The sequence below is a fragment of the Dermacentor albipictus genome, chromosome 4 (genome assembly GCF_038994185.2).
Source record: "Dermacentor albipictus isolate Rhodes 1998 colony chromosome 4, USDA_Dalb.pri_finalv2, whole genome shotgun sequence".
Classification (NCBI taxonomy): Eukaryota; Metazoa; Arthropoda; class Arachnida; order Ixodida; family Ixodidae; genus Dermacentor; species Dermacentor albipictus.
Genome location: NC_091824.1, coordinates 23710897 through 23724253, shown reverse-complemented (window position 1 = coordinate 23724253; position 13357 = coordinate 23710897). Strand labels below are relative to the sequence as shown.

The 13357-nt window shown below is 46.0% G+C and overlaps 1 long non-coding RNA gene across 1 annotated transcript; it reads right to left on the bottom strand.

Moving 5' to 3' along the window:
* Positions 1-1036: 1036 nt before the first annotated feature.
* LOC135919233 (uncharacterized) lies at positions 1037-6357 on the bottom strand. The gene is made up of 2 exons (XR_010569926.1): positions 5475-6357; positions 1037-1177 (listed from the first exon to the last, which is right to left on the bottom strand). It is a non-coding gene; the product is annotated as an uncharacterized lncRNA (long non-coding RNA).
* Between the last annotated feature and the right edge of the window lie 7000 nt (positions 6358-13357).

Genomic DNA, 13357 nt, shown 5'->3' with positions numbered 1-13357 from the left:
GGGTCCCTTGGTTAACCCCCTTTCTTCTCGTTTATATATATATATATATATATATATATATATCCGACGTAACATATGCAAAAGCGACGACGAACCTTTTGGACGACGCGTTTACTTGAAGTTTTCGGCGACAGCTATTTACGAACTCCAGTGGATAAAGTGGTGTTCTGTTGCAAAGTCAGCGGTAGGACGACACAACTTAAAGAAGGTTCGACGGTGGTTATCTCAAAACTGCAAGGTGTTTCAAAATTCTTTCCAAAGGAATGCGTTATGGAAATTACTGGCTTGAATTAGTAAATTACCATATGTGCATCCATGTAACTAGTTAACAAGTTGATTACGGAGTTTGTTCAATCATTCCCGTATGCATTTTGTATTTTTGCGCAAGTGATGTCCGCTTCTTTGGAGCCATCCAGCTGGAAGTAGATATGTTCTTTGTAACCCCAGGAATGCCAAAATTCGGGAACGGTGATAGCAAAGCACTTGGCATATACTGAGCGGGAAGCCTTAGGTCCCGTTAAGTGCTGAAACTCCTGAGGCAAACGTCCTGTCATCATGGTCACAGCAACAGCCATGAGAGGCGCGCGCCCGAATTATGGCCTTTGGTTAAACGCTCTTTCGCAAAAGAAATTTTGGGAACGCAGGCCTTGGCCTTCAGTGACGACTCAAGCAGGCACGCGGCCATATTGCGCAGATATTGCTCATTTTACTTACATACAGAAGGAAGTACACTTTACTCCCCAAAAACGTGGCATCCAGATCTCTGCATCCGTGGCGGCTCACAGCGTCTCTGGCCCACCGGCATCATGAAACTCTTGGGAGATACAGTGCATGACAAGAAGACGGGTTTTATGAGCAAACTAGAGCCACAACGGCCACTCATAGAATTTCTTGAAGGAACCTGCTCGCGTAATAATTTTTGCTTGTTTTGCTTGTGGCTGCGTGTTTTGTCTGCAGTATGTGAAGCTTCGGTTCTACGCAGTCCATAGTTTCACTACTGCCCGCGTTTACAAATACAACACGTAGATCTGACAAGTTGTGCAGAAATTGGGAGTCTTTTATTAAACCGAACAGCGGGGTCACAGCCAACTCGACACCTTTCTTCAGGGAGGACAGCGTGCCACCTCCAGAAGCACGAAGTGGATCATATTCTCGAACTTGAACTAGCCTCGTACTCCTGGTTACACAAAAACAGGGAAGAAAAAGAGATATCAATACACTATTGTGGAATGCAGCGTCCCCACAATTCAAACGATCGGTTCTGTGAAATGCCTACATTTACATCAGTGGGGAGAACTGCGGCGAATCATAATATTTAGAACAGAGACACTGTTACATCGGGTACGTGCCCTATCAATAAAACCAATACGCCCACGCATGCTATAATCAAATGCTATAAAGGACCTTTATATGTTCCTACGGGGATCATTGACATACCTGATACGTATTTATTTATTTATTTATTTATTTTCAATACTGCCAGTCCCATCAGGGACCATAGCAGGTGGACATACAGAAATGAAAGACATGGTAATACACGTGCACATACAAATTGCGTGTCAATAAGCCAAACAAGGAACGTAAAGGAACAAGGTAAGAATACATAAAAGAAACAAATATAGATAACACATTTCTAGGAGACATGCGCAGCAATACAGATAATACATCATGAAAAAAAAAACAGCAAACGGGAACAAAAATAACAGTAAACACCCTCACGATAATCAGCATGACTTACAAGAATTAGAAAGCATATTATGTGAATGAGACTGCGTTACTGATTACTAGAGGAACTAGATATAGGAACGTACGGATTTTGTGCGCAAGCGTACATGCCCCGCCTGTGAAATGGGCGAGGCTGAGTCGCAGGCCGCCGAGACGTGGAAAGGGAAGCAAGTGCCGGAGGTGGAGAGGAGGAGCGCTAGCCGGGGAAAATGCTGTGCAGCGTGTAGCTGAGGGGGGTGGGAGGAGGTAGACGGAGCGTCGCAGAAGAGGAGCGTAGGCAGCGGTGCGCGGAGTTCACGTCGTCTGGCAGTTGCTACGGGCTCTGTGTGCACTATGAATGACCAGGTTTGTCTGTGGGTCGAGCGGTTGTGCGCCGAGCGAGAAGGACGGAACAGTAACAGAAGCCACAGCAGGTAAAGCGCGAGTCGACCGACCCCGAAGTCATCGGCAAGCGCCGGGCGTCGGGCACGAGCTGAACAAGACCGGTAAAAGCCGCGGGATAGGCGGGTCCAGGATACTCCCTACAAACGCGCTAGGCGGCTTGCGGCAATGCAGGTATGGCAGGCAAGACTCCATAGCTTAGAAACTCAGCAACAGCACCCAAGCGTTCACCCGTAACTCGAGTAAAACCTCCCTTTTTATATGGGACCTCAGTATGTTAAACGGCAATATTAGATGGGAGACTTATACGCTTTTCTATATGGTAATAACGTAAATTTTTCTATAATTTCAACTAGAGGGTTTCGCTTCCACATAAATCACAAGTAGTTCACTAGATCTGCATATTATTAGTTCGTGTGTCCTCCCGCGTTCTTATGGCGTTATCTATTATGCGTTATGCTTGTAACTTTCCGAGGAATCACCGTTTTCTAAACCCACAAGGCATTAAGTATTTGTGCACATACACAATTCTAGCGAAATGTTACTTCTCTAGCGCAATATCTTGTTGAACATCAGGAATTTGCAATGTTGCAGAGCTAGCAGCTAAGAGGCCAATATCAGAAAGCTCTTTGAAGACAGAAACATGACGTTTGTAGAAATCCATGTACGACATCAGTACAGTCTTTGAGTACACTGGTTGGGGACCCAGTGCAATCATGCAACTATGTATGAGAGTCTATGCCTAATAGAATAGTGCATAGAGAAAATAGAAATTGAGAACTAGCAGTTGCGTGGAGCCCAGATTAAAAAAAATGATAATAGCGTACCGACTAATGTTGCCGCAGCTCATTGAAAAATAGGAGTAGATTCTTGCTTGAAAAGAAGTAGAAAACAGTTGATCTCTTAAGCTGGCGAAAGAGGTATTTTAAATGAAGTCTTTACTGGCACATCTCCCTTGCTTGCTGTCAGTTATATAATTTGACATCTGCAAAGCAGCAACACGATACAATGATGTGCAAAATTTTCGATTGGTCCATGGTTTAAAAATCGCCACAACGCACATCAAATCTCAAATACCATGACTGTTAAATGAAGCGCTCTTAGAACCTTCAAACAAGTTTCCGAAAAGCCTCAGACCACATGTTGCACTGCAAATTGAAGCGTTCAGTGTGTTTGAGTGATACTTAAACCCAAAACAGAAAGGAAAAGTTTGTATTTCTCGATGTACATGAGGAGTAAAATACACCGAACTTTAGCAGTGATCTAGTGAAAATGTAGTTATCGAAAGCAGTAGAAAGAAAAAGTAGAAATTTTAAAAAAGTAACAGATTTCGCTATTGTTTTCCAGAAAGACGCCTGAAATTCGCATGTTCATACATTCGCATGTCCCTACATTCGCATGCATGTTCGCATTCGCATGTATCACTGCATAACTAAAAAGTAAGCATCAGCAACTTATATTGGTACTGACACTGATATTGACAGAATGGTTATAGCGTCAGTCAACAGAGACCCCCTGTCAAAGTTGGATTCACTGTAGTCACTACGTGATCTCATTTTCTAAGAACTGTTATCACTCTCTTCTGTTCGTTAATTATTGACCGTTTGGCCGAGTAGTTTTTACCGGCAATAGGGGAGGTATGGCTTTCTGGTAGTCAACGGCGGGGAACAACAAGAATTGGCTATAAAAAATATCGTTACTAAACAGTTTCGCCGCCCTTCTCCTTACGTGCATAGCGCTCACAGCAAAAAGAAAATACTTATTTTTTTAAAATCCTGCACTAGACTGATTGGACAATAAACACATCAACATGATTGTAATGTATGAGTGTCGATGAACATATTTGCGTATGCCCCTGTGGATGCGTCACGATGGAAACGTTGCTGTACAGCGTGCACGACATTCAAGTATGTTGATTGTTTTGTCAGAAAGTAGAACATGGCGACACGAAGCAGGTGGGTTAAAGCAACCACGCTTGGGGATGAAGAAAATCGCCGCCTCTTTCTTGGCCGATGCGCGATTCTGTTCCACGGAGTTTGATGTTGCTGGAACACTCTGCGGCCATTGTCACCGAGACCTTTTGTGCAGCGTAATACGAATTACTGGTAGGGATGCGTCACTTGGGAGTAGGTTAGGCTGTCAGGTTCTTTATTGTTGTTCGTAGCGCGAATTAGCAGCAGAAGGACAGTGAAATGGGCAAGTTGGAAGTAACCCAGTTTCGCGTGTTTGGGCAAGTGGAGGAAAATTCAAGAAAGAACACTAAGAAAGAGAACCGGAAAAGTGCTATCTAGGGACATAATTTTTTCTCAAGAAGTCGTGCTAAGGTACTGCAGCTTTGTTATAAACAAAGGTACTTGCCTAATAAGGGGTCATGAATTATGGAGCATGATTTTACGGCACAAATTTAGACATGACGAAGCGAGACGCACAGGGCAAGCGCCGATCCTGTCTTAGCGAAATGATGCGTCGTTTGCACGCGCAAAGGATGCGAATGTGCTAGATGATCGTGTGCGCAGAGCTGGCGTTTTTCTAACACCCGCGCAGTGACTGCTGTTTAGGTATCGTTCTGAACCAAATGCCCCTTAATGGTCCACACTGCTTGTAAGAAACTACCTATTTCATCTAATTTTTTGAAGATGACATGAAGAACAGCATCATTAGCCATAAATGAAAAAAGAAAGCCTCCTCTTATTTTAGTAGCAATAACAACGCCTGGTTGATGCCAGGCCTTCAGGTTTTACGGTGCGAAGAACTTCAGGTGTTTCACATGCGCGCTGATAACGATGCGTCATGACTCATGATCACGGACGTGTTGTCGCAGGACAGCGCGCGACAACAATGGCGAAAATCCTTCGTCAGTTGAGAACTAACTGCATTTCTTTTGAGAAGCGGCCTGCTTTCTTCATCAGACAGTAATGCGAGGACGCGTCTACCCGATATAAACTTTGCCACTGTTTAAACGTAAGCTGTGTACGACCCCAGAGGCACAGTCAGTGTGCCTATTGGCGGGGTCGACGGGACACCACGAACGCTCCTGCCTGCTCTTGCTCTCAACTGTGTGCGCAAAGAGCTCACCATTAATTCTAATGTCTACGGCATCTCGCACGGCTTGATGAATGTGGCAGGGCACTAGAACATTGCAGTTGTATTTTCTAGGAAAAAGCTTGGCTGTTTGTTTGGGGCTGTTGACAGCCCGGACCGGCAACAGCGTCCGTGAATGCACCGTTAACGACATCAATGGGCATACAGTGACTGTGACTCGGGGTTATGTACGATGAACCCGAATGCGGCTGCCTTAACAAGCACAATTTATCGCGTTTGTCTTTTCGAACCGCATCAGATGAATCCAAGGGAGCAGGTGCACTTGCCTCTGACACACCAGGTTCCTCCACAGGGCTTGCGACAACACTCAAGACCCCTGAGGGCGCACTGCCTCGGAGTACACCTGGAGATGGCGCAGTCGCTGACCTGTCCAGCCGTGGAAGGGCATCGGCTCAGCACAGGCGCGGAGACCGCGCACAGGAGCAGCAGAATGGTCAGGGATGTTGCGGCGTTGCAGTTCATGTTGGTGTGACTTGCTGTGGCTCGGTCCTTTTGCGTCGGCTGGGCTCGTCTGCGAGTTTCTTGAAGCTACTTGTAAACTAGGGCCTCTTATAGGCATCAGAGCCTTATCAGTGCGTCGCATTGCCATGCAGGAGACCGGTTCTGCTTGACAGTACGAGGAATGCTACCCTCTGTGTAAAAAAAATAAAAAAAATAAACTGCCCTGCACGGAGCCAAGCTGAGCGAACATAACTTTGACCATTGATTCGCGCTGCGCTGAACAGGTTTGTCCCTCGGGTCGGCCACGTGCGGATGAGTTGCCTTGTTTTGTTGAAATCTGTGCCAACCCCAAGGAGCCGGAAGGTTTGCTTCTTTTGTCGGTAGGGATGCAATACCCGTCACCGGTGGTGTCTGCCAGTTGCTCACCACAAGGAATACACAAGACGCCGTACACAGTGACGGTGAGGAGGAAATATGCTCTTGGCCGGAAGCCTCAGGCCTCTTACGCAATGGCCTTCAGTTTCACGGCAGGCGGCAATGAGCGACTGCGCCCGCGAAAACTGCTTGAGGAAAATGACGCCTTGTCGGAGTGGTTTCATAATTTAATTGCCTGGGTTCCGTGCCCCTTTCGCAACTCCAATCCGCAAGTTGTAGTGCACAGGCGCTCGCTACCTTTTCGTCTAGTTCTGGTGCTTTGCATGTCGCTACATCGACGAGGAGTGCAAGTGGCTACGGCAGGTTTAACCTAAATGCAGAAGGTGAACAAACGCATATTTTGGGTACGTGTGTCAATAGAGGTGTACCACGTGATCAGATGGTATGCGAACGCTCCTTCTACTATGCTTGTAACTGTGGAAGCTAATTTTGTGGTTCCTGTGTCTTCGGCGCACATTCATCACATTGTGTGGCATCACCTGGTACTCTACATATCAGGCGCAAGTTGCTCAGGAAGGTCAACCTAAAGCCTGATGTACCAGATGGCCATAACAATTGGTTAAAGAACAACTACGCAAGAACATTACTGCAGTACCTGCATCCCACAGCGTTACTTGCTTATATTCAGTGCTTCTCTTGTTATTATTTTGGTCAGAAGCACACATGAAAGGGAGCGGGCGTCCACTACATCCCTCAGATGAAAGAATTCTGCAGAAGCTGAAGGAATTAGCACCAACTCGTCCAAGTTTCCTTTCTAGCTTAGGCATAAAATTGAAGCGCGATATTACGAAGGCGGTATTTTCTTCGTTATCAGTCCCAGATTGTGCGGCATGAACGACTCCTGAATTACAGATTGCTTAGAAAAAAGAAAGGCGGTGAATTTTATGACTGACATTTCTTTGTTGCCTCTCAGTCATAGGTTTATAGTGTTGTAGTTTAAGGTTACTAGAGGAGAATATGGCGTTAGTACTGGCACATGCTACAGATAGGGCTATAAATTATCAAAGTGTAAGAAAAAAAGCACGAAAAACATGACTTTAAAATGTAGCGGTACCGCTATTCTTTCAGCACGGTGTGATTTGTGTTATTTAATTTCTTTAAATGGTATAACAACTGCCACATGCCCGTCAACCGGCACATATATCCTTGCATTGTTCATCCATGAAATTCATGCGAAGGGTATGTATTTACCCAACTTTCGTTCATCTTGCTTCAAACGTTCTTGTCGCTTGTTATTCAGGCATTAATAACAGGAGAACGGACCTTTTTATGCTGAAAACGTTGTCAGATATTCATGAAAAACTATTGCTAATTGTTGACAAAGATTCTTCTACGGGAGCAAATGTTGAGCGTATATACGACTCTGTTAGCCTTGTCCATTGCCATTGTGGAACCCATTGTGCGTACTGGTTGCCAGCTTTTACCCGCCGCTGGCTACCTGTAGTATGACTGGCTACCTGTAGTATGACTTACACCATGCAAAGTGCATATGCTCGTTAATATTTCGTTTCTTCATGCTTTACCCAGAGCGCGAAGAAGTGATTACTGTGGAAGGCGTTGCAATTTGTAAAAAATAATGATAATATCAACAGAACGTTCATGCAACTGCATATAAGGAATGTCCGAAAGTGTTCATAAATCAACATTGGATAAAGAAAGAATGCTCTCTGAAATATGGGCTTAAGATAGCCGAAATAAGAGTAAAAACAAATACTGATTTCGATTGCGAAATAAAAGAGAAGAAAAACATTATTAGATACAATATTTACAAAATCGAAATACTATCTAATCCACTCACGAATAGTTAGTGAAAAATAAGACATCATGAGTTAATCAGACTTCAGGCAGGTTCACGGACTACTAGCATATGGTCAACGCAATGTTTTATAAATTAAGTCGCGTGTAGCTACAGCCGGTAAATAATTACAGTTGCGTCGGAGAAAACCACGTTTTAGTCGCTTTTGCAGCAGAAATGTCGGCTTGCCACTGCCATGATAATTTGGTTGTGCAGTAAACGCTTAAAAATTTTAAATCTGTCCCTTTAGTTACTAGGTCATGTCTATATTATAGAAAACATTCAAGTGGTTATTTCTGCGTGTATACGCCTGGCCAATGGTTTTAATTCGGTTTTATTGCATATGCTACTATTTACACCATTGATAGACTTGATCTAGAACTTCAGCATCGTCCGCTGCAGTACTTTGTGCAAAATGCAGTCATATTCAAATGGCCCTATGTGTGATGTCACACCTTTACTAATACTGCTTCTCTATATTAGGAACAGCGCGGGCCCCTGAACGGAATTACGAGGCAATCCAGACGTAGATCTCCGTAAATGCGACTGGACCCCATTTATAACCACAAACTGTTGTCGTAAGGTAACACAGCCATGTGACTCCAGAGACAATCACAGGATGTATACTCAACATGATAATATTTGCTATATGTAAAGAATGCGGTATCGTGTATCAAGAGCCTTTCTGAAGTCCAGAAAGAAGCAATCAACAGAAGGTCGTTTACATAAACCAGAAGCAACATCCTGTGTTAATGCAGTTAACTGTGTGGAAAAAGAGAAACCTTTCCGAAATCGAATTCGTTTCTCGGAGTTATCATAGTCACAAGTTTCGAAGAGTCTAACTCTAGAAGCAACTATTCTATGCCACGTACACTGATTACGATGTCATTCGTAAAATCCCGTAGGCTTCATCATTCCACTAGCATGAGGTGATATTTTGAACGGGAAGACGGAACCGAAATATTCCGGAAGCATTCTGATTTGCCGATGTCATCATGAACAATGACATCACCAAGCACGAGTGGAGGTACAAATACTACATCTTTATCGGTTTCTTAACGTGCTTCCAGAATTTATGGGGCTTCTCTTGCAATCGGAGCTGAATTGATTCAAGATAGCTGTCTTTCTCGAGGCGGGCCGCAACTTTGACTTCGTGCGTTATTTCTTCCATCTCTGCAGGGTTATCGCTTGACGGTGCTTGGCAAAAATACGAAGAGCTCCCTGTTTTTTAGCGGGCTTCTTTGATTATACCGTCCCGGATCGTCCTCAACCCATCTGTGGCTTCCGGTCTGACTAGCCCTGAAAGAAGGACACGCCACATACACGTGACATGGCTGTCGGATACTTCTGGTAGTTTCACTCGAGAGCACCAGGGGTGGAAGTCACTCTCCCGGCTGCCGTCGTCTGCTCGTAGCCAATGCCAGTACCCACCGAATTAATTATCGCGGCCTCCTAGATGATGCAATCTTGAAGGCCACGTTGCCGAGACAATGATAAAGCTTGCACTGTAATCCCATCCTGAGTGCATAGAACGTATTCGCAAAGCGCAGATTCAGTAGCGTTCTCGCACCTTGGGCCAATAAACCGAGGTAATTATGCTATCGCGTTGCCTGCAAAAATTCAGCTGAATTTCCGCACGAATGTATGGAAAATCGTGACCTTGCCACGTCCCTGAAGAAGTAAAACCAAGGACACCGACCAACATAGAAGTGCTAAAAAATGAAAAAATCTAAAAGACGTTTCGGCTTCGCTACGGAAGCCTTGTTCACAATGGGATGACGGAAGGTTCAAGGAAGCTTATGTATGCTTTAGAACGTGACGTAAGCAGCGCGTGTATGACGGTGGGAGGGTTCCCTCATTTCGATTAAGCGTGTGACGTGTTTTTTGTATCTCCAGTGACTCCAGATACAGACGCGATTTTTGGTTTCTTTCTTGGCCGATAATTCTTGAGCGATCCCAGTCGACATCAAGTTGTTGGCTCTGCTCAATGACCAGGACACTTACGTCCGGCTCACTCGGGACCCGACCTTGAAGGTTCAGAGGGACTTCCAGACTCTCCTGGCTGACGTGTTCCGCTTCGTAGCTCCCGAACGCAAGTCTTTGTATTTCAAGCTTCTCTGTCATAACGGTGCTGCACCTGCACTTTATGGCCTGCCTAAGGTTCATAAGCCTAACGTCCCCCTACGTCCAATCGTCGACTACACTCGCTCCCCTCTCTACAAATTGTCCGCATACCTGCACCAGCTTCTGGCTCCACTCGTCGGGAAGAGCTCAACGCACGTGAGCAACTCCTGTGACTTTATTGAAAAAGTTCGTGACGTGTCTCTAGACGACGACGAGGTGATGGTTTCGTTCGACGTGGTATCACTGTTTACCTCAATTCCGACTGACTTGGCTGTGGATGCATGCACCTCTGCTCTGGAATCTGACAGGACCTTGCCAGACAGGTCGCCCATTGACGTTCCCGACCTCAAGAGGCTCCTCTGTTTTTGCCTTGGAAACACGTACTTCTGTTTCGACAAGGTCTTCTACAGGCAAGTCCACGGTACGGCAATGGGTGCATCCGTCTCTGTTACCGCTGCCAATCTTACGATGGAATGTTTGGAAAGGCGTGCTCTCGCGTCATTCAGCCCTAGGCCAAAAGTTTTTCTGCGCTATGTGGACGACTGTTTCTGTCTGATTCGGCGCAGCGCTTTGGATTCGTTCACTGCGCACCTAAACAGTCAAGAAAAGGCCATCCAATTCACGGTTGAGACAGAGGTCGACAGCAGACTCCCTTTTTTAGATGTACTTGTCACCAGACGCGATGGACGGCTCTCGTTCAGCGTGTACCGTAAGGACACACACACTGGCCGCTACCTGAACTTTCAATCCGTTCATCCTGACGCTCACAAAAGGTCGGTTGCTGCCTCACTGCTCAACCGTACGAACCGCATTTGCACCACAGCAGAAAGCCGTTCCACTGACTTGGACCACGTGCGAGGTGATCTCTCGGCAAGCGGCTACCCCACATCCTTTTTGACTGCTGTGGAGCGCCGTCTGTCCAATCCTGCACGTCCGACCAATCCGCGACCAAGAAAGCGTGCTGCCATACCTTACGTTCCAGGGATAAGCGAAACCCTGTCTCGCGTTCTACGCAGTTATGACGTTGAGGTGGCGCACGTGCCCGTTTGTAAGCTGAGGCAAGCGCTCGTCGGCGGAAAGGACAGGCTTCCGAGAGAATCGTTTCCCGGCGTGGTATATAAGATACCCTGCGCAGATTGCGACTACGCATACATCGGTGAATCCGGCAACTTCAAACAGAGACTGAGACAGCATCAGAAAGATGTCGAAAAGAAGCGTACAGTGTCGAATGCCCTTGCCGAGCACGTGGATGCAACGGGCCATGATATCGACTGGGATCGCTCAAGAATTATCGGCCAAGAAAGAAACCAAAAATCGCGTCTGTATCTGGAGTCACTGGAGACACAAAAAACACGTCACACGCTTAATCGAAATGAGGGAACCCCCCCACCGTCATACACGCGCTGCTTACGTCACGTTCTAAAGCATACATAAGCTTCCTTGAACCTTCCGTCATCCCATTGTGAACAAGGCTTCCGTAGCGAAGCCGAAACGTCTTTTAGATTTTTTCATTTTTTAGCACTTCTATGTTGGTCGGTGTCCTTGGTTTTACTTCTTCAATGCTTCGTCCCGACCAGACGGGCTTCCGTCGAACCCTCGATTTCATTTGCCACGTCCCTGTTCACGCAGAAAGCTCCCGCCGATATCCTTAGAGCTCGTCAAACTGCACGAAGCACCCGACCGGTATCTAGGACATAGGGCGAGCACACTGTCTACTAATGGTGCACGTCAAAACGCAAATGCTCGAATTTGACAGCAGAAGCGATAAGCAGCGAAGTTCCGAGTGTGTGCCAACCCAGGTAACAGCGTGAAATAGCCACGTGCGATATGGTACGCTTCCTCGCACACCATCTTCTCTAATATGAAAAACGAAATCCACCTGTTTACTGCACATGTAGCAATGAGCATGACAGAGTTAGCGAAACGCATCAAGAATCAAGCTTGTGTGCTTGATCGCTATACTTGTCTCTTAAAGAAATACGAAGGATAAAGCAACAGCATTTTCATGGCTTATGAAACGCTCGCATCATGGCAGAGAAAGCACCGATGTAACAGATGCACTTGCTGAGTATTTCCCATCTGGATGGAACGCGCAAAGTCCGTAGAAGCACATGGCATTTTTCGCAACATGGCAGCCAATGCAGCCCGCATCTTATAACGCGAAAGCGTTAAGGGCCCCGTGTCACGAAAAATCCGACGCCGGCGTCACCACCACCAGTGATGTCCGTGTGAGAATTTTCCTCCCGAACCACACACCCTAACCACGCAGGCCTTCCGCATGACGCAGAGGCGTTACTGAACTAATAGCATTTCTCAAAGTAACATGCGTCAGATAATTCGTAAAGTATGACTTACACACAATACAGAGACATGGTAGCGTCGTCCTGTAATTTGAGTATACAAGAAAAAATAATTCCGTTACTCAGAAACTGAAACACAAATCACTTTTCAGGCTGCCGTTTGTGGTCTGTCTTAGTAGGAGCGGCGCACCCCACTCGGTTCTTCGCAATACCTTCCACATGGCACCCACCGCCGCGCACCCGTGGCTGCGCTGGCGCCGGTGATGGGGATAAACAAAAAAAGAACCAGAAAGCTCGCCTTCCTGCATAGCGTTATCCGCCAGTGTTTCCAGGAAAACATTGCCGTTACATAAGGTACAGTTGCCGCGAAGCGCGAGAAGCAGTCGGGAATCTTTGAATGCAATCGCGTTCCACACTTAAAGTCACAGGTTAAGCAACCTCCAAGTTTTTAAGACGTAAACATTCTTTGGCGAGCTACCCAGCCCTGTCACGCGAAAAGTGAAATGCGTTGTACATAAGCAAAAATGACTATTTTGGAAACCTCAGACATTCCATCGTTATCATAGTGTAAATGTATTTGATTGGTAGCTTTTTCAGCAAGCCGTCGTCTGCTTGCTGCTTGCGCTAAATTGAACAAAAAATACGCTGAACGCTGCGAGAGTCCGGGGAGATGCCGCTAATTTCGGTCCTCGAAAAAACGAGCGCAATTCTGGCAGCTCGCGCACTGGTGAACGGAGCTTCAAAAGTTGTCCGGGCAAAAGTGAGTGTGGCACAGCAGTCCCAAGCAGCCCAGGACTGTCACGGACTGATAATCGATGAGGCGCAGTGTAGGACGTTAGTTGTGCGTGATCCAAGGCTTGCTTTTATCCACGATGGGAGGAATTGATCGCGCGGCTCAGATATTTCTTGCTTCAAGAACAACCACAGCTCATTGATACTCTTAATCTTGATTTGAATTTGAATTTGAACTGCTTCGGTTTCAAATGCAGTAAAATGCCTACCAAACAGTTCACTTAAATTACCGACATCTTCTTAATGGTAAGCATTTCTATGC